Source organism: Octodon degus, unplaced genomic scaffold (genome assembly GCF_000260255.1).
Source record: "Octodon degus isolate 3935 unplaced genomic scaffold, OctDeg1.0 scaffold00007, whole genome shotgun sequence".
NCBI lineage: Eukaryota > Metazoa > Chordata > Mammalia > Rodentia > Octodontidae > Octodon > Octodon degus.
In genome coordinates, this window is record NW_004524583.1 from 13894181 (window position 1) to 13922016 (window position 27836).

Here is a 27836-nt window from a genome sequence, read left to right on the forward strand (position 1 = left end):
AAAAAGAAAAGAAAAGAAAAACTACTATAAGTCAATGAGCTAGGCACTACCGGGTGTTACAGGAGCGTAGGTCAGATTACAAGGGGTGATATTGATGAGGATTAAGTGTAATAGATGTCATTAATCTCATGTATTACAATGTAATATATTACATCACAATGGTAGGACATGAGATTAGAGAAGAGCTCATTTTAAAAAGACTTTAGGCCATATTCACTATTGTATGCTTTTAATATGAAAATTACAGAAATGCATAGTCCCATTGAATTATTTCTTTCAGGTTTATAGATTTCAGTTGATTTTTATAAAAGTTATCAACTTTGGCACTTTCCCCACAAGGGCCAGAAATCTCTGACTGTTAATGTTTCAAGTGGAAAAAGACTCCTGAAGAAATTCTTGGCCCACAACTATTTCAGGGAGGTTCTAAGTGGTGAGCCTTAGTGCTTGCCAAATTCCTTTGGTTTGATCCCATCTGGATGAACTCAAAATATAGCCAAATAGGTCCTTCTACTGCCTAGCCATATTTGATTATCTAATATTCCTCCTAATTCATACCTGCTTTTTTCCTTGAGAAACCAAGGAGGAAACCTTGGCCTAAATTTCTTAATCTAATATATGACATTAGGTATGAAGAGCCACACAAAGAACACTCATCCCTCTCTCCATCACTGCTACATTTTCAACAAAGTAAAAAGTCAATTTTAAAAAGCCCTAAGAGCATTTATAGTTTTCCTTCATCTAACTGTATGTATGGACCATATCATAAGCATCTGAAAGTCTCCTGACAATTATAGCTTCCATAAAGAATATCCACTATGTGAATATTCCTCCCTCCTCCCTCCTCCTTCTCCCTCTCTCTCTTTTTCTCTCTCAAAAATAAGGTCTTACTGTGTTGCCCAGGCTGCCAAAAGCTCCTGAGCTTAAGCAATTCTTGCCAAGTAGCTGGAGACTATGAGTACAAGGACTAGTGAGCCACACTTAACTTTCGTCTGAAATCTGTACTATAGCTCGCTCTTCTGCGCTGTTTTTTTTTCCCCCAGAGAAGCAAAATTCTTTCTGTCTAATTGTTTGAGGTCCTTTTCTCTACTTCAAGTTTAAAAGCATTCCAGATAGTCAACAACATCCAGGCAATTCAAGAGGCCCTTAACAGAAATTCCCCAGAATGTCCTCTTCCGAAGCTTCCAAATTTTCTTCTCTTGCTTCTGGTCTTCACTAGTACAGTAACAGCTTAAGTTTTGTTTTCTAATGCCTCCTTCCTGCCTTCTTTCAACAGAGTGGTACTGGGCTCCTTTTGTTGAATATAACTTTTACTTATACTCTGAACATGTAGATATAATTTTACATTGACTCTGGTCCTAACTTCAGTTAAGTGTCAGAATTATACTAATATCTCAAACTGTGAAGAAAACATTCCATACAGACTATATTTCAAGATTTATAACCTAATGTTCAGCTAAATGAAAAACAGAGGCCAAGCATAAGGACACTCCAGATGTCTTTTTTGGGTGAGTTCAAATCATATAAAAGGTTCTCGATAAGACGCATGGCAGCTAGGTACAGACGAAAGCCCTAAAGAAAAGGGAATCAGAGTCACGGTAGAAATAATTTGAAGAATTCACTTCAGACAACTCATTCCATTCATATACTAAAACTTATTTTAGAAAATTACTATTGAATAAAGTATCAGACTATTCAACGATAATATTTCTATTTAAAAGTATTAAGTTATCAGATTTTATAGTAAGTATACGTTTAACATATAGAAATAGAGGTACTCTATGTAGCTACATAATCTAATACAATATCCCTAAAGTATTGTTATTATTCCCCCTCTACAGAGGAAGAAACAAAGTCAGAACAGTATTAGTTGTCTACCTAATTTAACCTGCCAGAGTAGCAGAACAAGGTGTTCAGCTCTAAATCTGTCTGTGCCCTACCCAGTGGGGTATATGCTCTGTCACTTTCAGGAGTTATAACCTAGTCTTTAGAAACTTCTTGCCACATGGAACCTGGCTGTATAGTGGGGAAACCCTAGACCCAGGTCAGAAGGCTCAGGAGCCAGGGAGCTGGCAGGTACGTGTCTTGACCTAATCAGTCCCTTTTGCTGACTCTCACTTTCTCATCTATAACATGAGGAGTTTGATTGCTAACATCTTAGGGCCCTTCTAGCTGTATACTTTACCATACTATAATTCTATAAATTGTAGACAATGGAATAGAAGAAAGGAAAGTAAAAGAAAATTTAATTGGGCATTAGAAACAGTATAACCAAACTAAAAGGCAGAAATAAAAGAATGGTTTTGTTATACTGTATAACCATTATAAATACAGACTTTGTATAATGCATATAAAATTAAGCCAGATCCTATCATTAAAGAATTTTACCGAATAGTCTCATCTCTTTGAATTTAACATCAAATAATATCTTAATTATTTAAATAAAATACAAAATACATATAGACATGAAAAAACATCACACAAACCCCAATACAGACATACCCTGAGTTTGGTTTTAATTTTATGAGACTCTGAACACAGTGTTCCCTTTAAATAAATAGAAGGGGAGGTTGGTACTGTCAGATGTATAGCAAGATAGCTCAAGGAGTTTCTAAAGAATAGCAGAGAAGAACAAGCCATTGTATCTATAAAAGGTTCCATTCATCAACAAAGGACAATGGCATGCTATAAAAGATGGTGCCTGTGTGAGCTTAGTGCTTTGTTTTGCTTTTAATATTCAGGCCAGGAAAGTCATTCTGTGGACACTGAAACAATTTAACCAATGGCTTCTCCTTAGATTCAGCCAATACTCTTCAGTAGCAATTTCTGTTACCACCTTGGTTTTCTAAAATGGTGAGAGGTAAGTGCCTCTTTGTTCAGCTGCATCACCAAGATCCAGCAGGGGATACATGCAGGCAAGCTTCCTGGGAAGACACTACAGGCCAGAGGCAAAAACACCACAAGGACTGGTGCTGGACCGACAAGAAATGACCCAGAGCTTTCTGGGCCTTGGGGGAGCTGGTAAAACGGACTGTCAGAGCTGCGGAGGGGTCAGGGATCTAAATGTGAGAGAATATAGAAACACTCTGATTATTCGTCCTAGGCTCTCTTGATATATTTTAGGTAGATTAAAAAAAAAAAATGAGTCTTTTGGCAAAAAGAAACTAAGACAAACCAAATCTTCCATAGGATATTCCTAGACAAAAAATGCTGAGGGTTGCAGAGCGCAGGAGGAGCTTCCCAAGGAGAAAGGAAAGCCGTCAATCCTGATGTTTGCCTGGGAAGGGGGCTGAAAGCACCATTTCAACTGCCTACAAACCAGGTCAGAGGAATCGTTGGTTCTGAAATCCACACACCTTCACATATCACTGCACGACCATGCCTCCTCTGGAGACTGCAGCTGCTTCCCAAAGCACCCAGAAAGCAACAGCCAGAATACAGCGACAGCTGGAAGGAAGGGGATTAGGCAAGGACCTGGCATAAATAGAAGCGTAGCCAAAAGACACAAATTGAGGGGGAGAGACAATTTTCCTATGTGGTTTGTGTGCAGTGTGGGGGAGCTCAAAATAAGAACTAACCAGGGTTCTGGGCCCTGACGGCCTGGAGGACTTGGCAGGCTCAGCCTTTCTCACGACAGGCGAGCCAGGAAATGAAGCTTTCAGCTGTCTGCCCCAGTGTTTTGCTCACTGTCACCATTTTCATGTTCGGCCCCTGGCCCACTGGTACTTTTTTCTTCTTTGGGGATTAACAGATCAGTGTGCTCAAGATCCGTTCTGGCTGCTCAAGACTGTGCTGGGCACCATTTCTTCACACCCTATGTGTGTCATTGAGGGACTCTGAGAGCACAAAATTTAGGACAGAGCATGAAGTGAACAACAGACTTAGAGGGCCTGCAAGGGACTAGGTCACTGAATTTAGCCTCACTTTTACAGACGGTGAAACTAATAGGAGCCTTGAGCAATAAAGCAGCTGGCTGAAGTTATAGTAATATTTAGAGAGGAACAAAGGTAGTTCAAGGACCCAGCTTGCTATTCCCATCCAGCAGCGCCTGACCACTAAAATCACAGTGGCCTTTCAGGACTCCATCTGCGACAACATAAAATTCCACCACCACCAATGCCTTTTAAAAAGAGGGTTTGATCAGAATTATAGTCAGTTTGTCTGTCTGTCTCTCTCTCGTCTGATCAAGAATTTCCACATAATTTTTGTTGCACAATTATTCAAAATGTTTATTTACCCCAAAAAAACCTGCAAGAAAAAAAAACATATTTGTATAACTAAAAAGTACTCAGCAAAAAATAACAAAAGCAAAAGGCAGAGCCATTGCTCAAGCCAAGCAAAGTACATGTCTTTTAAAACTAGCTTCATAAAGATCAAAATTTTTTACTTGATCACAAGGAATTCCCTCTGGTATTGAATTATAAGACAATGCTGTTACTGAAATAAACTATGCAACCAGTCTGTCTTGTCGTGTTGATTTAAAAAGCAGCAGGTTAATTTTAGGCCTTGAAAACATCTTTTAAATGACATTGAAAGGTCTTCAAAATAAAATATTTCTAATGCAAGAAAGATATTTAAAGTCAGACTTTTTTTTGAGACAAGGTCCCACTCTAGTTCAGGCTAGCTTTGAACTATGTAGCCCAGGTTGGCCTTAGACTCATAGAGAAACTCCTGCCTCAGGAGGAGTGTTGGGATTATAGGCATGTACCACCATACCCAGCTGTAAGAGAGTATTTTTCTTAGAATGTAAATAAGAAAAAACAAATAAAATGCAATTTATGACAAAATGAAAACTATATTACAAAAATGCACAGTTTTTCATTTTTACCAATAAAAATAACTTCTGATATCAGGAAAAATCATATACTCAGAAATAAGTAACCCATAAGGGGCTTAAAGAAATCCAACTCTGAAAAGGAGCTCATGAATTTTGTGAATAGGTAGATATACATCTGTCTACATGCAAGGTCATAAAAATGGCATCTATCTTCTTTCCTCAAACTTTTTAAATTTTTATGCCAAAAGAAAATTATTTGTTCCAGAACTATGGATAGTAAGTCATATAGCATTAAATAAAATAGCCACACTTCCTTAATTAATTATGTTTTCCTTCTTTCTGTATATTGCAACTTATTCTTTAATATCTTGACTATGTCCAACAGCAGTCCTTCCTTATCCATAGTTTTGCTTTCCATTGTTTTGGTCAATTATGGTCTGAAAATACTACATGGAAAATTTCAGGAATAATTCACATTTTAAATAGCTTTTATTTTACAGTGTTATAGTTGAACTATTTTATTATTGCTGTCATAATCTCTTAGTATGGCTAAAAACTCATACCATAGGTATGTACAGTGAAAAAAAAATGGTATATGTTGGGTTTAGTACAATTCTTTGTTTTGGGCGCCAAAAGATATAAAGGAATTCAGAGTTAGCTCAGAGAAGCCAAATATGAATGGACCAAGTACAGCAGTAAATCTAATGATAAGGATACAGCCAAAGCACATGGGAGGCGCACGTGGCCAGCCCGGGAAAATCAAAGAAGGCAAACTGAAGAAGGTGTCACCAGAGTTAAAGGATAAACAGGAATTAGGCTAAAATAAAGAAGTTGTCCTAGGCTGGAGTGGTAGCTCAGGTAGAACATTTGCACTAATATGTGCAAGGCCCTGGGTTCCATCCCCAATACCACAAAGTAGACAGGGATAGATAGATAGATAGATAGATAGATAGATAGATAGATAGATAGATGTCCCATTTCTCTAATTCCTTATGTTTTCTTATCTAATATACTTATTTCATATGAGAATTTGATCTGTTTCATAAAGCTTTTCAATGCAAAAGCATCATTTTAGTTTGTATCAAAATAAGATTAACAAGGACATATTAAGTACTAAAAAACAAAGACTTAGAATAAGCCAAGTAATAATGATAATATAAAAACCAAACATCAGGGCTGGGGAGATAGCTCATAGAATAAGCACTTGCCTGGCAAATGCAAGGTCCTGAGTTCAATCCCCAGTACTGGAAAAAAATAAAAAAGCCAAACATCAGAGAACATGAAAACTTTTCAGTGTTGTTATTAGAGCTTCGTTCACATATAAGTGTACAGAGAGCTGTCTCTTTATAAGACACTGTGCTAGGTGCTATAGTAAACACAGTAATGAAAAGCTAACCTCCCTTGTCAAGAAATTTCTCATTCCCAATACATGCATGTTCCTTTCCAGGGAGACAGACAGGTCTAGAGCAGCAGTTTTCAAAACTTTTAGACTTGAGGCCACTTCATATGTTTAAAAACAACTAAAATCTACATAACTTTTATTAATGAGGGTTATGTTTACCATATAAGATACTAAAACTGATGAATTTTTTTGATATTTATTTATTTAGGGGTTACCAAAACTAGCTTTAATTTGTCTGGAGCCATACAGAGCTACATAAAGGTTTGTGGGAGGGAAGCTGGAAGAGCTCAATACAGGGTCGAGGGCCCTTAGAAGTTCTCCAGCAGGCCCAGATATGCTTCTGCTCTATCTTGCAGAGCTCTGGACTCTGGCCAACCCCAATATTCTCTGCCTACCCCTTGATGATATGCCTGACAATTTTGATGGAGCTTCCATGCATGTTTAGGATCTGGTGAACTCTCTGGCGAATCCAGGGAACGTTGGCCTTGCAGATCTTCACTGTGATGTAGCAGATGTGCTGGAGAACAAAGAGCCCTGTATCAGACAAGCTCTTCACGCTCCTTCTCAGTAGTTCCCACTCTCTTGATCTTCCTAGGTTTTATACAGAGAGGAAAGATGGTTCGGAAGCCGAGAATGTCAACGAGCTTATGGCAATTGCCTGTGCCCTCTGGTCCAACCATGGCATGGTCCAACACTTTCAGGGCACTGCTCTGGGAAATCTTTCCCTGAGCATGGGATTCATCAGTTGAAGGCCCTCGCCCTTTAGGAAGCACTCACGACTGGAACTGAGCATCAGGCACGAACAGTGGATCAAACAGATTCTCCATCATCTCCTGTTCTCAGCTTGCTAGGGTTGTGCCTTTTAGACACAGACAACTGCTGAAGAAGCACATCAATTCCATCCAGCTACCCCAAGCAATTCCCTGTTTTCATCACTGTTGTCCTGGAGCAGGATGGCCAGCACTTCACTGCAATGCAGTCTTTTGGCATCAAAAGGCATCTTGTCTTCAGCCTCTTCAGCAGCCACTGCAGGAGTCCCTGCTGGGCAGCCTCTGTACATATCTCAGGCTGAAACTCAGCCATGTTTTCTTTTTTTTTGTGGAACCAGGGATTGAACTCATGCCCTAGTGCTTGAAAGGCAAGCGCTCATTCCACTGAGCCATCTCCCTGGCCCCTACTATTTTATTTTTTTTAATTTTTATTTATTTATGTATTTATTTTGTGGTACCAGGGATCGAACTCAGGACCTTGCACTTGCCAGGCAGGCACTTATGCCACTGAGCTATATTCCTGACACCATATTTTCTACAACAGGCAGAGTGTTGTGGACACCATCCGCCTCCTCTCGCAGACTCATCCAGGCACGCCAGGTTCTGCTCCAGCAGTGCTACCAGCTGTCCGTCCACCAGAGCATTGATAAGAACTTCTGCTCCCTCTTCGCTCTCATGGAGGGTGTCTATATCTGTTAACTGCTGACATAAGTTGGCCACAGCCATGGACACATCTGTATTATCATGTCCCAGCAGCCCGAGAAGAGACTGCACCACATTCAGCTCCACCAGAAGGTGGTACAGGTCTGGCATAGCGGCCACCATGTGCATCTCCTGAATGATGTCATTTAGGTCCAGCTCAGATTCCATGAACTTCTCTGGATTTTCTGGAAACTTGATTCCAACTCTTGATTTTTATACGACCTCTTTTCAAATGTGAGGATCACTCTCTTCACTGAGCTTTCATCTAATGGTTCCTCCTCTTCCTCTTCCTCTTCACCTTCTCTGTCAATAATCTGGAGCAGCCTTTTTTTTTTGTCATCATCTGCTTCTTCAGCCACACTCGCTTCTTTCCGATGGCAGGCCCGTTTTCGAGGACCAGCTTGTTTCCAATGTGTTTTTTGCTCATCTTCCTCCTCCTCCTCTTGGGGACGCTTTTTGTCCATATGGCTGGTAGCTTAAAAGTTCACCCAAGTCCATGTTCCTGGTCCAGTCAACACCGGGCACCCTTGCTCCCTTCTTGGCATTTATTTAATTCATTCAAATTAACACTAATAACATTATAAGTAACATATTTTCAAAGAAAATAGCTATGTTTTCTAAAACAAACAAAAAAGAATATTTTACATTCTTGAAAATCTCTTTTGTTATATTCAGTTATGTTTGTAAATAATTCATTTTCAATTTGCAATCTATTAAAAAATTTTAAAAAATAAAAAATTTAAAAAAAAGAAAATCCCTTTAATGTCTGGCTTAATAATAGTTGGATTCTGATGTTTGTTTCTGCATTCAGGGTGCTACAATGTACACACAATGGTAAGAGAAGAATGGAAAAAAAATATATTCCAACGATGATAAAAATAGTTTGACCTCACACATCTTGGTGAGCTCTAGGGAGCCGGGACCACATTTTTTTTCAGAACCAAGGATTGAACTCAGGCCCTTGTGCTTGCCAGGGAAGCGCTTATTCCACTGAACCATCTCCCTGGCCCCTATACTTTTTTTTTTTTTTTTCCAGGACCACATTTTTAAGAATCACTAGTCCACAGGAATAAAAGTAATGTTTAAGACTGGGTAAGTTAGAACATGAATCCAAGCATACTTTACCTATAATTATAACTTGGGGAAAACTCACAGTGACCAGCTCATGATCAAGTCCTCTAAGGGTAACTTGTTTGGTTTTTTTGGTAACAAAGTCAACCCAGATCATATGAATGGGTCTATTCTTCTGACCCTGAGACAACTGCCCCCTCAGGGGCTTGGGTTGGGTGGGTCCTGGCACAAGGATGAGGGTGTGACAATAGGCCCTATTTGCTTCAAACAGCTCCAGTGTGTTCCTTTTATTAAAAGAGAGCAGTCACTAATAGATCCTCTTAGCTCTCTAAAGTATCCCATTTTGGTAATAAGTGATATGGTTATCTAGACAGTGCCTTTTAAAAGCAATGCTGGGGCTGGAGAGATGGCTCAGTGGTCTAAAGCACCTACTTAGAACAAGCTTAGCAAAGCACAGGGACTGCAGTTCTATCCCCCAGCACCACATGCCAGCCAGCCCCGCCTCCTGGTGGGCTGAGCTGGCCACACACACATACACACACACACACACTAAATAAATGTAAAAAAAAAAAAAAAAAAAGATAAAAGTAATGCTAACATTCTGCTGCTTCACACCAGGTCTGCATTTGGTTTACATGGTAAGAATATTATATGATAATATTCTGCTAGTATCTTTTAAAAATCAGCCAATTCTAGTAGAAATTTTTTTCCAAACACTTGGTTTTGTCTTATGTTGATAGCAATCATCCCTAACAATTCTACATGGCAGCACATGCTATTTGTTCTATTATTCTAGTGTAGATTGGAACCATAGGATGCCACTTTGCCTAGCTGACTCAAATTGGTTGTAATATAACCTGTAGATTAAGGACTACCAATTAACACGATTGGTATAACCACTGTATAATAAAACACTAGCCAAAATCTAGCGCATCAATTCACCTCATCACCAGAAATTGAAGCAAGAAACAAAACAAGAGCCTTCTTTGAAAAGTATGAAACGTACCAGGCCTAACCCCTCAAGCATAGCAGGGGGAATGAAGAGGACTGAAAAAGACATGCTATAAATTCTGATTTGTGAACTCTAAAACTGACCTGAATTTGGCTTTGAATTCACAAGTGGCAAAACAAAAAACAAACAAACAAACAAAAAACCCCAAAAACTTTCAGCAGTTCTCCAGTGCTTTTAGAGAGTAGGGTAAAATTATAAGAACATTTTTATGAGTTGTGGCTGGCAAGCCTTAGCCTGTTAAAACTCTTTAAAACCAATGCCTTGGCAGATGTAACATTTACTGTTTACTGTAGCTCTGGTTGTTAGGGGTTATTGCTAAGGTCCTGGTTTTCCATGGCATCAGCAGCATTCCAAGGGAAGTGTGTGTCAGTGACTTTCAGTAATGACTCCTTTTTCCAAATGTTCAAAGCTTTGCCAAGCTACCCTACACCTGCGGGCCAGCTGAACTGGAGGAAAAGGAAAAGCAAGATGGATTAAGTGGGGGTTTTGTCTGGATTCCTTAATGAGACTAAAGGCATTTCTTCCTCCTGTGGTGGTGTGTGTAATATACTGATGCCAACCCCTTTAGGACTGACATGACTCATTCTAAGTGTTTCATAAACTGATTTGGTTATCTGTCATGACCTTTCACTATCATATTCTATAATAGTTTTTCAAGAATTTTTCTCCTGCAGGAAAAGTTTAAGGTTTAATGAGGTGATCTGCATAGCAGGCTAACTCTCTGAGCGGCTTTCTGAGGGAGGCATCTGCTATTCCCCAGATTGGCAGGAAACAGAAGCAGTCAAGACACTGTACTCTGTGGATGCTGTAAGTATCATCTGGCTTTCAACATTTCAAACCAGATGCATTCTTTAAAGAAGGGAGCAGTCCTTATCCAAAGGTCAGTCCTCACCAAAATCAGGAATGTGGTTAATCTAATCCAAGAGTTCCTAGTGACCACTCAAGAATCTTGTGACTGGTACTGGGGCCAGGGCTATCTGTGCACCTCCGTAAGACCTTTCTTCCAAAAGGCTTGAAGCATGTTATCACCATGAACTCATAAGTAGTCATGGCAACCCTACAAATAGACAGGTGGCAAATATTAGTTCAGGTGGGAGAAACTAGGGGAAAGGCAGAGAGAAGAATGAAGTACTCGAGCAAGAACAAGGCAGTGGAGACCTTATAGGGCTCCAGGCCCCCATGCTGCCACACTTCAGATAACACGCCTTAAAGGGCTTGCTCCACCTCTGCTTAGGCTAGACTAAGCTGACTTGTCCTAAAAACTTAAAAAAACAAAGACTGTTAATGATGAAGTGAAGTTTTAAGCTAACAAAAGAAAACAAGAACAAATTTATGAAAAGAAACAAAGGGATATCTGCCTAAAGTTTTTGACAAAAGAATGAGTCATATACTAGGTATCTGTTTCTATGAATGACATAAAGTAGAACATTCAATCTTTCTGTACCACAGTCTCATCTATTAGAAACTAAAAAGCAAAAAATCATTTAAAATGTCCCCATGAGATATTTGAAATTTTAGTTAATGTTTTGAATTGCATAGAGGTATTTGAGAGAGTTCTAAACTCAAGTTCTAAACAGTGCCCTCTTTAATGGTATCTTACATAGTTCTAGAGGAAATTAATTACCACTCTATATGCCCTTAGGAAATAGAGATGAATTCACATGCTTTCATATGATTTGTAAAATAAAAAGCTCTATAATCACAAAAAACAATTATCTTTGTCTTGTAAAGAAGAAACATTTTTGAAAAAAAAAAAGGGGGGGTGAAAAAAAAAAAGAAGAAACATTTTTTAACATGGCTGAGGAAGGGCCTTCCATAATACATGCAGGCACAGATAAAATACTAATAAAGATTGCTGCTTTATCCCAGTTTCTCCTTGACCTCATTAAAGAGGTTTCAAGTGGACTATTGAATGAATCAGCCTCATTCACATGAATCATAAATGCAGATTAGAAAACACAAGTTGGGTTCAGTCACTGAATTAAACTACACACGTCCACCTAGTGTCCTTGCATAATTTTTCAAGAGGGAATTTTGCAATTATAGCTTATTAGTATGGGAATGAGCAAATCCCATAGACAACCTGTTACACACAATCAACAAAGTTACTGCTGAGACTAAATACTAAATTCCACAAATCACTTTCATAAATAAGTAACCATATAGATGGGAAAGGAGACAGACAGACAGACAGACAGACAGACAGATAGACTTTTTTTAAAATGAAAAATACTTAAAAAGAGAACTGGTAAAAGTTTCTTTTCTTCTTAAAGATAAAAGATTTAATAAGGTACTAATCCTCCTTCAGTATGGTTGCTTTGGTAAGTGCTCTATTTTTAAGCCACATTAATTCTGCTAGGTGCCCTGGCTGTTAAAAGGTATTTTATTTCTTAAACTACACACAAAAGCAATGTAACAAAACAGAAAAATATGCTTCTGATTTTGTTATTCTACAAACCCACACTTATCCTGAAAGTTTAGCTGTGAAGTGCCTTTTATCTAATGCAGACTTCATCTTTCACCACCCACCCTTCACCACATAAAGCAACAACATCATTAGGAACGGAAAACTCTGGGAATAAAAATCTGAGCCCTGGAAAAAAGTGCTAAATGGGAATCTGCCTCCAGATCTGCAGATTTTCAAGCCTGCCCTGGCCTTCTGGGTCTGGAAGCTAGACTTTTGTGCCCAGAATATGGCTAGATGAAGAAGGCAGTCTCAAATCATACCCTAAGGGCTAGGAGCAGAACACACAGTCTACAGTCTTCTAAAAATGGATTGAGGTTTTATACTATAGAGGCTCCTTTTTCATTGGCCCCTGGTGATGTCATGGCCATGTCTCCAGGGCCCAGGAAACACGCCATGACTAACAGGGCACCTCAGTTGTGAATGCACATTCCACTCAGAGGAGCAGCAACAGGCAGAGCGTGAGGACAGTTCAGACAGCCCCTCTAGGGAACACCACGCAGCCATTCACAAGGGCCACCAGAAGTTAGGCAGTTGACTGCTCTTGTTCACCTTCTCAGAAAACTTCCAGCAACTGCCTGGACACTTGTTGCCTGTATCTATCGCAGGACAGTAATGTTTAAGCTGTTGCTGTTTTAATTACCCTTAAGGAAAGAAAAATGATCAGTGTAACAGGATATATGCATCCTTCCAGACATATAATGTTTAAAGGCTGGGGTTATCAAACTTTTTCTGTAAAGGACCAGATAATAAAACTTTTAGACTTTATTTGCCACATGATCTCAGCTGAAACCACTCATTTCTGCCTTTCTAGCACAAAAGCAGTGGTACAGAACAACAAAGTATAAGCATGACTGTGTTGCAATAAAACATGACTGACAAAAGTCAGTGGTTGACTGGCTTCAGCATGCCAACCTCTGTATTCACTAAAGGGCAGCCAACCTCTTCTTCACCTGTTACATACTTGTGCCAAAGTACACTCACACAAAGGTACCGCCACAATGAAAGATAGGAAGAGGCTTGTGCTTAACCCACAATGACTATGCACCTCACACATAAAGGTATTTACATACAGGCAGTCTAGACCACGGTTTCAGAACGGAGAGTCTGGAGACAACAGCTGGCTATAAATTCTGACTCTGCTATCTTGCCTTATACTAGTTACTTAACTCTTTTGAGCCCCGGTTTCTCTTTCTGCAAAATAGAGTTCCAAACTGTTCTTAATCAGTAAGATTAGTATGAAAGCTCAACAAGATAATGTATGAACAAAGTTTAGGGTAATGCCTAGGACACCACAGTCTTAGCATGCTATTAATGTTAGAATTTTAAAAAGTAACCATAATTATTATCTCTGATTGTGGTAGTCCAAAGCAAAGGGACATAGATTGTCACAAATGCTATTTGTGGTAAAATCTTTACAAGTTCTATTAGCATCTATTAATGCCATCATTACTTTTAATATAGCTTCATAGAATTCTATATGCAATGCACCATAAACAATCTAAACTGCTACTATTGAACAACTGTCCACTATAATAAACAATTGTATAATGAACACTACTTAATATGCATCCTGAGGTCCAGATTTTACTTTTTTTTCATTTTTATTTTTTATGAATTTTTTATTGAGAAACAAATATCAATAAGAGTTTCAAAACTGATCAATATGACAGTTTCAATAATTAATACATTGTACATTATTATCTTCTTAGTGGTTATCCATAGTACAAGATGCAGGCAGAATATCCTGTCCAAACACTATTAGTACAAATCTTTCTTCTCATTGAATTAAGTGAAAGTAGCTGTATATCTATTCTAACTACTCTGCATATGCAGATACAAAATGGTCCTTCCTTTGTATCCCCTTTTTTTGTTCAGTCCTGTCAGAAATGGGTATTCCACTGGCATCTAAATACTATAGGTGTGTGAATTCAGCAAAACAATCCAACACAGTCTAGCAGTCCAAAATAGTGGTGGGTTATCCACAGAAGTTGTTGACTTGAGCCTTTCACAGCTCATCGTATTAATATGGCTTTACTTTATATACCTCGTTTTTATACTTTTCTGCTGGATAGTTAAGACCAAGATAAAGCAAGAACTGTGTAACAAGAAATGTAACTTTTGTATCTGATAAAGTCAGTCAAGTACCCTCAGGATTTATCCTGTAACTCTGTACTGCAGTTTACAGATCCTTTGTCAGTGTCAGTCATGTGGATGAGTCAAGGGCATTGCTTGACCAATTTGTTCTCTGTGAAAGCCTGAGAGAATGTTTTCTCTCTAGGTGACTCTCCTTAGGCACACTCTACGTCATCAATCACGTTACTCTGTGGCCTCATAATCTCCTTGATCAGAAAATTTGGGACACAACTGAGTTACATGATGTTACAGTATAGGTTCTCCTATGTCCTGAGTCTTCACAGACCTTGAAAGGCTATGGTCAAACTGTTGGCTGTCCTTGGAGCCCTTCTATTGCTCTAATTTTTGGCAGATTTTACTTGTAGGAACAAAGATTTATGCACATGTTAAAGACTCTGTCATTATTCTACCAACTGGCTCTCCAAACAGTCTATACCGATTTATTTTTAATTGTTTAAAAAATGTATTTGGTTGTTGTAGGGTCTCACTTTGCAGCTCGGACTTGTAGTGATCCTCCTGCTTTCAGCTGCCCCAGTGCTGGTATTACAGGTGTGCAGCACTCCGCCCAGACTCTGGACAGCTCAGCCTGCCCTGGGGGGTGGGGCTATTGCAGCATGTGGTGCCGGGGATTGAACCACAGTTCCTGTGCTTGCCTAAGCAGGTGCTTTAGTCTGCTGAGCTAACTCGCCAGCCCCACAATTTCAATTATTACCATCACAGAACGAAAGGATCCTAACAATTGACAATACTACAAATACTTTATTTTATATTAAAAAAAACTAAGTCCCAACAACAACTTGCCCAATTTTAATGGAATATTTTAAGTATCCTTTGGCTTACAACTTTACAAAAAAAAAGCTTTGATAATTATTTTGGTTATTGAGAGATATTCTGGAACCCATATGATTTATAATTATAATGATAATAATCCATCGATGCTTGAGAAAGCTGGAGGCCAAAAGCTAGATAACCAAAATGCTCCAGATAAGGTAAAAAATACAGACAAACAAAACCTAACTAGAAATAAACTTCTCTCTATTGTTGGACTACCAAGTCTCACTATAACACCATAGACTAAGTATAATTTACAAATAGCAGAGAAATTTGCTGCCTTCTCATGAACTCAGCCTTTCTTCTTTTCTTTAGAAACTCCAAAGCCCTCTTAATTTTTTTTTTTTTCAGTGAAGCTAAATATCTGCTTCCTAGAAGAAAAACTTAAAATTATGAGATTCAGATATTGGTTAAAATTTATTTCATTCATGCTATCCCTTTCCCTGATCTTTTTCTTAACACATTTCATGATTTAAAATTGTATTATTGGTCCAGGGAGATAGCTCAGTGGAACAAGTGCCTGCCTAGAAAGTGCAAAATCCCGAGTTTGATCCTCAGTGCCCCCGCCCAAAATACATAATAAAATTGTATTATGTATTTGTTTATAACATTTTAAAAGAACAGGGACTTTGTCCTATTTGTTATATTTTTTATACCTAGAAAGTTATAGGCTTATAGCAAATCATTTGTAAAAATCTACGGGATGAATGGACCTTCCGTGCATCTGTCTTTCCCTAGCTGTACAACCTCCAGTGAAGACAGACTTCGTATCTATCATTATCTATAATAATCCAAAACAAGCCAGCTTCCTAAGGAGAATGAGCAGACTCTCTCACAAGCAAAGTTCTTAAACAATTAAGTCCCAATCAGACCTCCACTATTCAACTATGCCAAATAGCAGCACATGCTGATATATTGTAACCTCTCAACTTAATCTGCACCTGGGAGATGATGCCACTGTTAGCACTTGTAATCATGTATATTTGTTTTACTTATTTGGCTTCTTTGTTTGTCTCTAAGAATAGCCCAGATAGGTCTATAATTTGCCATGTGTGATGAATGGTTATTATACCAGATACCACAGACATAGAACATTTCCTCCACTTGCATAAAGTTATATTAGACAGTATAGAGTCCTAGTCAAATATGATAATCTAACTTTCTTTTCCAGACACTGATTTTATTTTTTATTTGATACAGGGTCTTGTTTCACAGCTTGGACTCACAGTGATCTTCCTGCCTCAGCCTCCCCAGCACTGGGATTACAGGAGTGTGCCACCCCAATTGGTTTCAGTGGCTGGCATGGCATGTGGTACTAGGGACTGAACCTGGGTCCTTGCACTTGTCAGGCAGGTGCTTAGACACTGATTTTACAATGGAAATTTATCAGGGGTTGTGGGTACAGCTCAGTGGTAGAGCACTTATCTGGCATGCACAAGGCTCTGGGTTCAATGCCCCACACTCCTCAAAACAAACAAACAAACAAACAAACAAACAAACAAACAAACCTAATAGATAGACAGACAGACAGACAGACGGACAGACAGACAGACAGACAGACAGATAGATAGATAGATAAAATAAATGTAACAGAAATCTGTTAATTAAAATATGGAGAAGTTGTCAAGTAGCTTCTGGGCAAGGTTTTCTTTCTCCTAAAAATGTAACACAAGAAATACTCTTTTCTGCCTTTAGAGAATGTCAGTTTAGGACATTATAAAAATATCACAGCCAATTGTAAATATGAGGAAGACAAATCTAACCAGAGAAGTCTCCTTTATAAAGACGATAGAGAAGAACAACAGGAGGAATATCCATTCTTAAAGAAATCAAGCTGTTGAAGGGTTGCCAACCGTGTACCCTCATTAGGAAAGATGCCCAGGTGGTAAAGCCCCTTTTATGGTTTGGGTCTAGATGCTCCCCAAAGCCTCATGCAGTCAAAGGTGGGGCTCTTTGAGAGGTGGCTGGATCTAGAATGGTGATGCTGGGAAGAAGGGTGTGTGATTACTAAATCAGTCCTCTGATGGGTTTGGCACTGCCCTAATCCTAGCACTCTAGATACAATATAAGCGGGGCAGAGGGTGCTGGTAAGGTCTCTTGTGCTGCTACCTTCTGGCCACCATGAACTGTGACTCCCCTGCAAAGCCACCCTGCCTTGGAACCAGCTGACTATGGGCTGAAACCTCTGCAAACTGTGAGCTAAGTAAACCTTTCCCCCTTTATCTCTGGATGTCAGGTATTTTGTTTCAGCAACAAGAAAAGTAAGACAGTGTTTATATCACTTGGAGATGGGGTTTTTATAACTTACAATGAAATGGACATATATAATATTAGAGCTTATACTTCGGTGTTACTCTCTGATACAAGAGTTTTACCCCTCTGTAGATGTCCAAATCATAGTCTCTAAGTATGTTTCCTACATGGAAAAAGAGACTATGCTTAAATTAAGGATTTTGAGGTTAAACAATTAGCTGGGACTGTCAACATAGTCTCAGTGTAATTATGGTATAAGAGATCTCACAAGGGAAAAAAGACTGAAAACAGAAAAGGATAAGAAATATAACAATCAACCAAAGATTGGAATGCTGTGTGGGAATATGGATGAAGGAGCCACAAGCCAAGGAATGCTGGTACCCAAGGAAACTGGAAAAGACAAGGAAAGAGATTCTCCCCTGTAGCTTCAAGAAGGAACACAACCCTGCCAAGCCTTTGCCTTTAAACTTCTCATCTCTAGAATTTAAAGAAGAAAATAAATGTGTGGATTTGTGCCATTAAATCTGTGTTTGCTGCATGTACCATAGGAAATTAATGTAGTAGCCCTCTTCAAAGTTACTCAGCTTGTACTGGTCAGGTCAGAACACACATTTTCAGACTCTAAGTTCAGTATAGCTTCTTAAATACAAAAACAAACTTTCTACATATCAGTTTTCATGTCTTTGGTTTCTCAAAGATATGAAAATCTCAATTCATTGCCCCTGTTATATGGAAAAATACCTGATGACCAACAGTTTGGGGCTACTGTCTACTGGTTAAAAGTATGGTCTCTAGGGCTAGATGGACTGGTTTTGAATCCTGGCTCTGCCTTTTAAGAACTGCATGACTTTAGACCTCCTCATTTTCATCATCTATTAATTAGGGCTAATAACATGTATTTTAAATCTCTACTCTGAGGATTCAATTAATTAGTATTTGCAAAAATAAATACAAAACACATCAGAACAAAGTAAGCAGTATATTTTGCTACAATAAACCAAAAATATGGCTGCTTTATGTGTCATATGCCATCCTGCTCACAACAAAATATTAATCACTACTAGATAACAAATAATGTAACTCAAAATTAAATTTCAGTTCAGGATGTTGACTCTTAAATGACTTTGATATTTAAATAACATAGTTTGGAGCCTATGTTAGAATTTTCTCTAAATTTGGACAAGTAACATTTAAGAAAGAGTACAAATAGTTAAGCTGGTTTACTGATAGAAAAAAGTATTACATTAGTATTTTAAAACTAAAATGAAACCATGTTGATAAGTGATACAAGACCAAACTTTGAAAAACAACATGGACTATGCAGAAGCATTTGATTAATTAGCTTTTTTTCCCAGAGTACACCAAGTGGTGGGCTTTGGAGCCTCATATTGAGAATCCTCAGTTATCACTAAGATAACTAAGGCCCTGCCCAACAACTTCCCCTGTTAGCAAGAAAGTCACTAATTGTAGAAATTTTCTTCTTCATAATACATTCTCATGTATATGCTTGCAGGTTTGACTTGCTTGGCTTGGTTTTTCATCTAAATGGAACGTAGCCACCCCCAAAGCACTAAAATCATTCACTGGGAGTTGAACATGCTGCATTTTAGAAGACCAAGGAAGATTCTCTAACATAACTTGGAAAATAATATTTAGTTGAATCAGTGGAACATTGATAGGCAACACACCCTACATTTAGTAAGAAGAAATCAGATCTAAACTGCAAGCTCTACAAAGGCGGCACCAACATCCATCCCATTCTCCATTATAAGCAGGGACTTAGTTAAATGCATAATATTTATGGAGTAAGCAGCGGGACAACATAAAGGAGAAGCCGAAGTTTATGTATGTATGTATAAACAAGGAAGGTTGCTGCACTGTCTGGTATATTTGGGGACTGTATATATAGGAAAATACTATTAGCTACGTGAGGTGTTTATTTACACAAGTCAGCAGTACATGTACAGACTTATGTCCTTTTCCAGTCTATAATGAAATCTTGTTCAAACTCAAGAAGACACTACCTCTTTTTTCCCTTAATTAAAACATAAATGAAAAATAGTTGTTAGAATACTCAGACACATAGCCATTCCACTACATTTGAACACTGCGTACTGAATTTTAACTTTAACGTTTTTGTGGTAATGTATTTGAGCTAAAACAAATGTGGAATGAATAATTTGGCAATTTAAAAATCTTAAGGCTGAGCATGGTGGTATACAACTATAATTCCAGCATTTGGTAGGCTAAGGCAGGAGTCTTGCCACAGGCCAGTGTAGGCCATATGGTGAGCTCAAGCCCAGCCTGAGCTACATAGTGAGACCCTGTCTCAAAAAAAAAGAAAAAAGAAAAAAAAAAGTCTTAAGATCAATCACAAATATGCAAAATTTATTCTTCATTAAGGTCATCTTCAAAGGCCAGAGAGATAGCTCAATGGCCGAAGCACCCACTTAGGCAAGTGCAAGGACTAGGGTTCAATCCCTGGCACCACATGCTACACTAGCTCTGCCCACGGGTGCACTGAGTCAGCCACCAAGAGCAGGCATGGTAGCATACACCTTTAATTCCAGCGCTGGCGAGGCTGAAAAAATAGGATCACTACAAGTCTGAGCTGCATACTGAGACCTTGTACCCATATGTTGATGTTTTAAAACCTAAGTAACATTTGATCCTGCTAGATTTTATGTATTCTTAAACCTATAATAGTTTACATTAAAAAATTAAGTCACCTTCATCAAACTTAAAAGTTCTTTCTGTGAACTGCTTTCCTCAACTGTGATTCTGCAAAGAGCAAATTTCCTGTTAGGCCCTAAATAAGTCCACAGAAGGCACTAAAACCAAACTGAATGTCCTCCATCTTGACCTTGATTGATCTATCCAGAGTTGGCCCAGTTTTTTTCTAAAGATTTTTCTCACTCCATGAAGAACAAAGAGTATTTCTTAGCAGTGCATTCTTAGCAACCATGCTTCACAATATGTACCTAAAACAGACCGCAGGAAGAGAAAATGAAGTCAATATTCAGACAGAAGCAGAAGTGAAAACAAACAAACAAAAACCAACAACAACAACAAAACCCAGAAATGTGGCTGGCTATATTCAAGTCTCCAGTTCCAGTTGTTTCGAGACCCCTTCCCAGTTCAACTCTTTGTTCATGTAAGATATTCTAGTTTCTCCCATATGTCATTAAAGAATATTATAAATCAAAAGTTCATAACCTCACCAAACAGCCTGCAAGCAGTTGTAGCTGTCAGAATATTGCTCCTGATGTTGAAACACATCAAGATGCCCTAGACTAGTGACAGAAAACCTTTCAGTGCTCAATGATAACAACAAGCCGGCAGCATCATGCCTCCCACAGGCTCAGCACCAGTGCCCCAGACATTCTAATCACCATTCTACAAGTTTATCAAGTCCCATTGCCTTTCCAAATACTGGAAAATCATAATCCCATAATCTGTTGTGGGCATTTGTCCCATTTTGTCTATGAAGTATACAAATTTGCCTATTTTTTTGTTAATTTTATTGAGAAACAAATAGCAATGAGACAGTTTCAAAACAGGTTAGTAGGACAGTTACAACAATTAATACATTTCATAGTTGTCTTCATAGTAGTTATTCATAGTACAAGATGCAGACATGATATCCTGTCCAAACACTATTGGTACAAATCTTTCTTCTCACTGAATTAAGATAAAGTAGCTATATATCTATCCTATTTTGTATATACAGATACAAAATGGTCCTTCATTTATATTGCCTATTGTTTTGATAATGACACCCCAATTCTTCTGGGAAAATAACTTCTACTCGATTGGATTCAGCCTGCTGGAATGGCAGACCAAGTTGCCTTGCCTTTCTTCCATCCAAGAGTGAACATGTGATCAAGCCGAATCCATTCAATTTGAATTTTGACAAAAATACTGTCATAGGCATTGTGTGTTCATTCTGGCAGCGAAGTCTGAAGCACATGATCACTCGGTTACTAACTGCCTCAGCCCCTAAGACTTCAAGGCCTGATTCTTCTACTTTCTCTTTGATTTCAAAGCTCTATGAAATCCCTCTAATTAGTTATTAAGTTAGCCAGTCAATTTATATAGCCAAAGAAACCTAATTTAAATACACTCCTGATATCCCACCAACCCCAGGCCCTGTGAGTGTGGGGGAGAGCTTCTGCTCTGTCCTGCAACTGCCCCCGCTCCAAGCCCAGGCCGCCACATGAAAGAGATGTTTCCCCACATTCTCTAGACCTCCCCCCTCCTGGCCAGACCCAGCACAGCCCGCCATTTGAGTAAGAACTTCCACTAAGCTCTTGGGAGTCCTGCAGACCCAGCAAAACACAACACCCATGAGTGTGTGGGAGAGCTTCTGCGCTCTCTTGCCCCCGCTCCTCATACCCCTCCAGACGCAGCTCAGACCTAGCATACAGGCTTGGGGTAAAACTCTGCAGCTAAAGTCCCTGCAGTGAGACTAGGGTCAAAACCATACAGCTAATCCAGGAACAGAGCATCTTAACAGAGGAGTACAGCAGGCCCACCTCCAAGGGAAACAACAGTAAGGAGTTGAGCACAGTAGCCAAACCCAAGCCAGGCACAACAGCATGAACTAAAACTTAGTATATCAGTACCCAAATTTCATTAAGTGATAGGGACATAATTGCACCAAAGCTCTACACTAAAGGCCAGAGGTCAGCGTTATATGAAATGATAAAGACAAGGAGCAAAATGTAATCTCAGTCCTCAAGCCCACCCATAACAACTGCAGAGGACATTAGCTCGGCTGAAATAAATGAATCAATAGTGTCGGAAATAAATAAACAAGAGCAGAAAGATATAGAGGAACTCAGAGCAGAATTAATTTCTGGAATAAAAAAACCAAAACTCTGAATTTATAGCAGCTTAACTTAAGAATCAAATGTAGAAACATATGGAGGAAACACAATGCCCAACCAGAACAAATGCAGTGGACACTAGCTTAGCTGAAATATATAAATTAGTAGCGTCGGAAGTAAATAAGCAACTGCAGAAAAGTTTAACGGAACTCAAAGCAGAATTACTGTCTGAAATCAAAAAAGAAATCTCTAAATTCATAGCACCTGAACTAAAGAATCAAATAAAGAAACATAAAGACAAAATCCAATCTGTAAAGAACTCTGCAGTAAAAGAATTAATAAATGCTTCTAAAGAAGACATTGATAAAAAAAAATACAGGACATTAAAAAAATGATGGATTCCTTGAATGAACAATACAGGAAGGAAATAGATCACATGAAGCAGAGTCAAAGTGATGTAGAGGAACTTAAAATCTCAATCACAAGCCTGAAAAACTGTTTGAGCGAAAGTGAAGATAGAGTTTCAGATCTTGAGGATGCGGGTGCAGCTAGAGAAAAGGTAAGAAAAGATCTTTTAAAAACAACTAGGATGCAGGAAAAAATAATTCATCACCTGCAAGACGATGCAAAGATGAACAATGTGAGACTAATAGGCATCAATGAGAATGAAGGAGTCAATACAAATGATATAAAAATAATATGGGCACAAGTAATAACAGAAAACTTCACAAATATGAGGAAACAATCTAATCTCAGGTAACCAAAGCATACAGAACTCCAAATAACTTCAACCCAACTAAAAACACACTGAGACATATAATAGTCAAGATCCCAGAAATCCAACACAAGAATATCATACTGAAAGCTGCTAGAGAAAAGAAGCAGATCACATTCAAAGGAAAACCTATCAGAATTATGGCCGACTTCTCTCTTCAAAAACCATGAAGGCAAGAAGAGCATGCAGCAGGATACTTCAAGTCCTCTATGAAAACAAATTCCAACCCAGACTACTATACCCTGCAAAACTCTCTTTCAAGTTTGATGGAGAAGTGAAATACTTTCATGACAAAGAACAACTAAAGAATTTCATGATGGCAAAGCCAACCCTACACAGAGTACTGAAAGATGTTCTAGAGAGGGACCAAAATGATCAGAACTCCACCAACGAGAACGGAAAAAACCCACTAAATAGGACAAACAATTAAACACAGGAGAAAAAAGTTAACAAAAAAACAGCATTCAAATAACATGTCAATCATAAGTCAACACATCTCAATTATAACCATCAATGTAAATAGACTCAATTCACCAATTAAGAGAAATAGATTGGCAGAGTGGATTAGGAAACAAAACCCAACAATATGTTGTATACAAAACACATTTAACTCATAAAGAAACCCATAGGCTGAAAGTCAAAGGATGGAAAACAATACTACATGCCCCAGCACTTCAGAAAAAAGCAGAGGGAGCAATCTTGAACTCAGACAGTCTCAACTTCAAAGCAAGAATGATCAAACGAAATAAAGAAGGCCACTATATACTAGTTAGAGGAAAAATTCAAGGGGAAAAAATAGCAATCATAAACATGTATGCACCAATTATAACACAGGAGCACCCAAATGTATAAGGCAAACTTTAATAGACATGAAAAATCTGATATCCAATACAACAATCTTAACAGGAGACCTTAACACCCCTTTATCCCAAAAAGATAGATCAACCAGACAAAAAATTAGCAAAGAAGTAGCACAACTGAACCAGAGTTTGGAACAAATGGACTTGGTAGACATATACAGAGTGTTCCACCCAACCACAGTGGAATACACATTTTTCTCAGCTGCACACAGATGATTTTCTAAAATAGATCACATGCTAGTACATAGGTCATGCTAAAGTATATGCAAGAAAACAAGACATTATACCATGCATATTATCTGACCACGGTGCAATGAAACTGGACATAAATGACAAAAGAAACCAGAAAAACCCGCTAAATACATGGAAATTAAACAATACCCTACACAGCAATCAATGGGTTACAGATGAAATTAAAGAAGAAATTCAACAATATGTACAATTCAATGAAAATTCATCCACAATTTATTGGAATTTATGGGATGCGATGAAAGCCGTTCTCAGAGGGAAATTCATAGCTGTGAACTCACACATTAGGAAAACAGAACAAGAACAAATAAACACCCGAATGCTGCACCTCCAACATCTAGAAAAGGAAGAGCAAACCAAACCCAGAGCCCAAAGATGGGAAGAAATCATAAAGATTAGAGCAGAAATTCATTCAATTGAGATGAAGAAAACAGTTCAAAGAATTAACGAATCAAAAAGCTGGTTCTTTGAAAGATCAAATAAAATTGATAAGCCCCTAGTCAACCTCATCAAAAAGAGGAAAGAAAAAATTCAAATACAAGCAATAAGGAATGAAAAGGGTGTAATCACCACAGACCCAGTTGAAATTCAGAAGATTATCAATAGCTACTTTGAGAATCATTACTCTCACAGAATAGAAGCCACAGACGAAATAGACACATTCCTAGAAAGGTGCAAATTACCAAAACTGAATCAACAAGATATAACAACTCTCAATAACCCAATAACAGCCAATGAAACATGGAATGTAATAAAGAGCATGGTGACAAAGAAAAGTCCAGGTCCTGATGGATTCACAACTGAATTCTACAAGAAATTCACAGAAGATATACTCCCTCCACTCCTCAAACTCTTCAATGAAATTGATAAGGAAAGAGTTCTCCCAAAATCATTCCTGGAGGCAAGTACTATACTGATACCAAAACCAGGGAAAGACACAACTAAAAAAGAGAACTACAGGCCGATCTCCCTCATGAATGTAGATGCAAAAATCCTAAATAAAATCTTAGCAAATAGAATGCAGCAAATCATATTGAAGATTATACACCATAACCAGGTAGGATTCACCCCAGGGATACAAGGATGGTTCAATATTCAAAAATCTATAAATGTAATACACTATATCAATAGAGCAAAAATTAAAAACCACATGATCATTTCAATTGATGCAGAAAAGGCTTTTGACAAAGTCTAACACTCATACATGTTCAAAGTCCTACAAAAAATTGGAATAGAAGGCCTCTTCTTCAATCTAATAAATGCCATCTATGACAACCCAATGGCTAATATAATTCTCAATGGGGAAAACTGAAATCTTTTACTCTCAAATCAGGTACAAGACAAGGATGTCCTCTATCACCTCTCCTCTTCAATATAGTTCTGGAATCATTAGCTAGAGCCATTGGACAAGATGGAGAAATAAAAGGAATAAGAATAGGTAAAGAAGAAGTGAAACTATCATTATTTGCAGATGACATGATACTTTGCTTGGAAGACCCAAAAAACTCCACTAAGAAACTACTAGAATTGATAGACAAATTCAGTAGCATAGCAGGATACAAAGTCAATACCCAAAAGTCAATAGCATTCCTCTACACAGATAACAAATACACTGAGAGGGAAATTGGGGAAACAATACCTTTTACAATAGCACCACGAAAAATGAAATCTAACTAAAGAAGTCACAGATCTTTTCATGGAAAATTACAGTATTCTGAAAAAAGAGATCATAGAGGATTTCAGAAAATGGAAAGATATTCCCTGCTCCTGGATAGAAAGAACCAACATCGTGAAGATGGCCATACTCCCAAAATTGTTGTATAGATTTAATGCAATCCCTATGAGACTACCACCAACATACCTCCCAGACCTAGAGAAATCATTCCTAAAATTTATTTGGAACCAAAAAAGACCTAGAATAGTAAAGGCAATCCTGGCCTACAAAGACAAAGCAGGAGGTATTACAATTCCTGACTTGAAATTACACAACAAAGCTACTGTAATAAAATCAGCACGGTATTGGCAACAAAATAGACCTGAGGATCAATGGAATAGACTAGTAGATGCAGAGGCCTCTAGAAACACACTCAGCTACCTGATCTTCGACAAAGGGGTCAAACAAACTTACTGGAAGAAAGATAGCCTCTTTAACAAATGGTGCTGGGAAAACTGGCTCTCTACATGCCGAAAACTCAAACTTGACCCAGATCTATCACCATGCACTTAACTAAAGTCAAAATGGATAAAAGAACTGAACATTAAAACAGAAACTCTAAATATCCTAGAAGAGAAAGTAGGAGGAACTCTTGAAGACATAGGAGTAGGCAGAGTTCATGAACAGAAATTAAATTGCATGGGAAATACTTGAAAGAATTAACAACTGGGACCACCACTTATTGAGAAGTTTTTGCACGTCAAAAGAAATTATCACCAAAGTGAAAAGACAACCCACAAACTTCAGAAAAATCTTAAATAATAAGCACTCAGACAAAGGTCTGCTCTCTAGAATTTATAAAGAACTAAAGAACAATAGGGCCCCTAAATTTAAAGACCCAATCCAGAAATGGGCATCTGAGATGAACACACACTTCTCAGAGGATGAAGTTAAAGAAGCTAATAAATATATGAAAAGATGCTCCTCATCACTAACCATCCACGAAATGCAAATTAAAACAACACTGAGATACCATCTCACCCCAGAAAGAATGGCTACCATAAAGAAATCAACCAACAACAAATGTTGGCGAGGCTGTGGGGAAAGGGGAACTTTTCTCCACTGTTGATGGGAGTGTAGACTGGTGCAACCATTATGGAAATCAGTGTGGAGACTCCTTAGAAAACTAAGACTGGAAATCCCATTTAAACCAGCTATTCCTCTACTGGGAATTTTCCTGGAGGAACTGAAAGCATCCTATCATAGTGGTATAAGTGTACCTATGTTTACAGCAGCACAATTTGTGATAGCCAGATCTTGGAAACAACCAAGCTGCCTGTCACATGTGGAATGGTTTAAAAAGATGTACTTTTATATAATGGAGTACTACTCAGCTGTAAAGAATGATAAACTCGAAGCCTTCATATTTAAGTGGATGCCACTTGAAGATATACTTATTAGTGAAATAAGCCAGACCCACATCTGTAAATATCGTATTGCCTCCCTAGTATAAGGACTTACAATTCTGTATATGGTTAGGTTTCTAAATGTCTTTGTAAAAATATGTAAATGCTTATTTCTACTTTTATAAAATTATCTTTCTTTCATATTCTGTAGGGACTTAAAGTTCAACATATCAATATTTGATGGAAAATACCTGTTCCATGATATGCCAAAATGTTTGATATTTAGACAGATAGGGTAAACTGAACTGCATATACTGCAGGTTAATAATTAACTTCTCTTCTGGAGGGCTAACCACCTAAGTTAGCAGTTCAAAATTGGAGAAAAGGAAGGGCTGCAAGGCCAGCCAACATTTTGGGCCTAGTCTTTCAAGGTCAGTGAAGACTTGGGACATAGGAGAACCTGTATTGTAACAACATGTAACTCAGTTGTGCTCCAAATTTTTTGATCAAGAAGATTATGGAGCCACAGAGGAATGTGTCCGATGATATATAGTGTGCCTGGGGAGAGTCACATGGAGAGAAAAAAACATTTTCTCAGGTGTTCACAGAGAGCAAATTGGTCAAGCAATGGCCGTGACTCATCCGCAT

General features: G+C 38.3%; 1 protein-coding gene and 1 pseudogene across 5 annotated transcripts in view; both read right to left on the reverse strand.

The window, feature by feature from the left end:
• Rad51b (RAD51 paralog B) overlaps positions 1-27836 on the reverse strand; it is a 748426-nt gene that overhangs the window by 366788 nt on the left and 353802 nt on the right. The window lies entirely within an intron of this gene.
• LOC105743464 lies at positions 6716-8146 on the reverse strand (annotated as a pseudogene).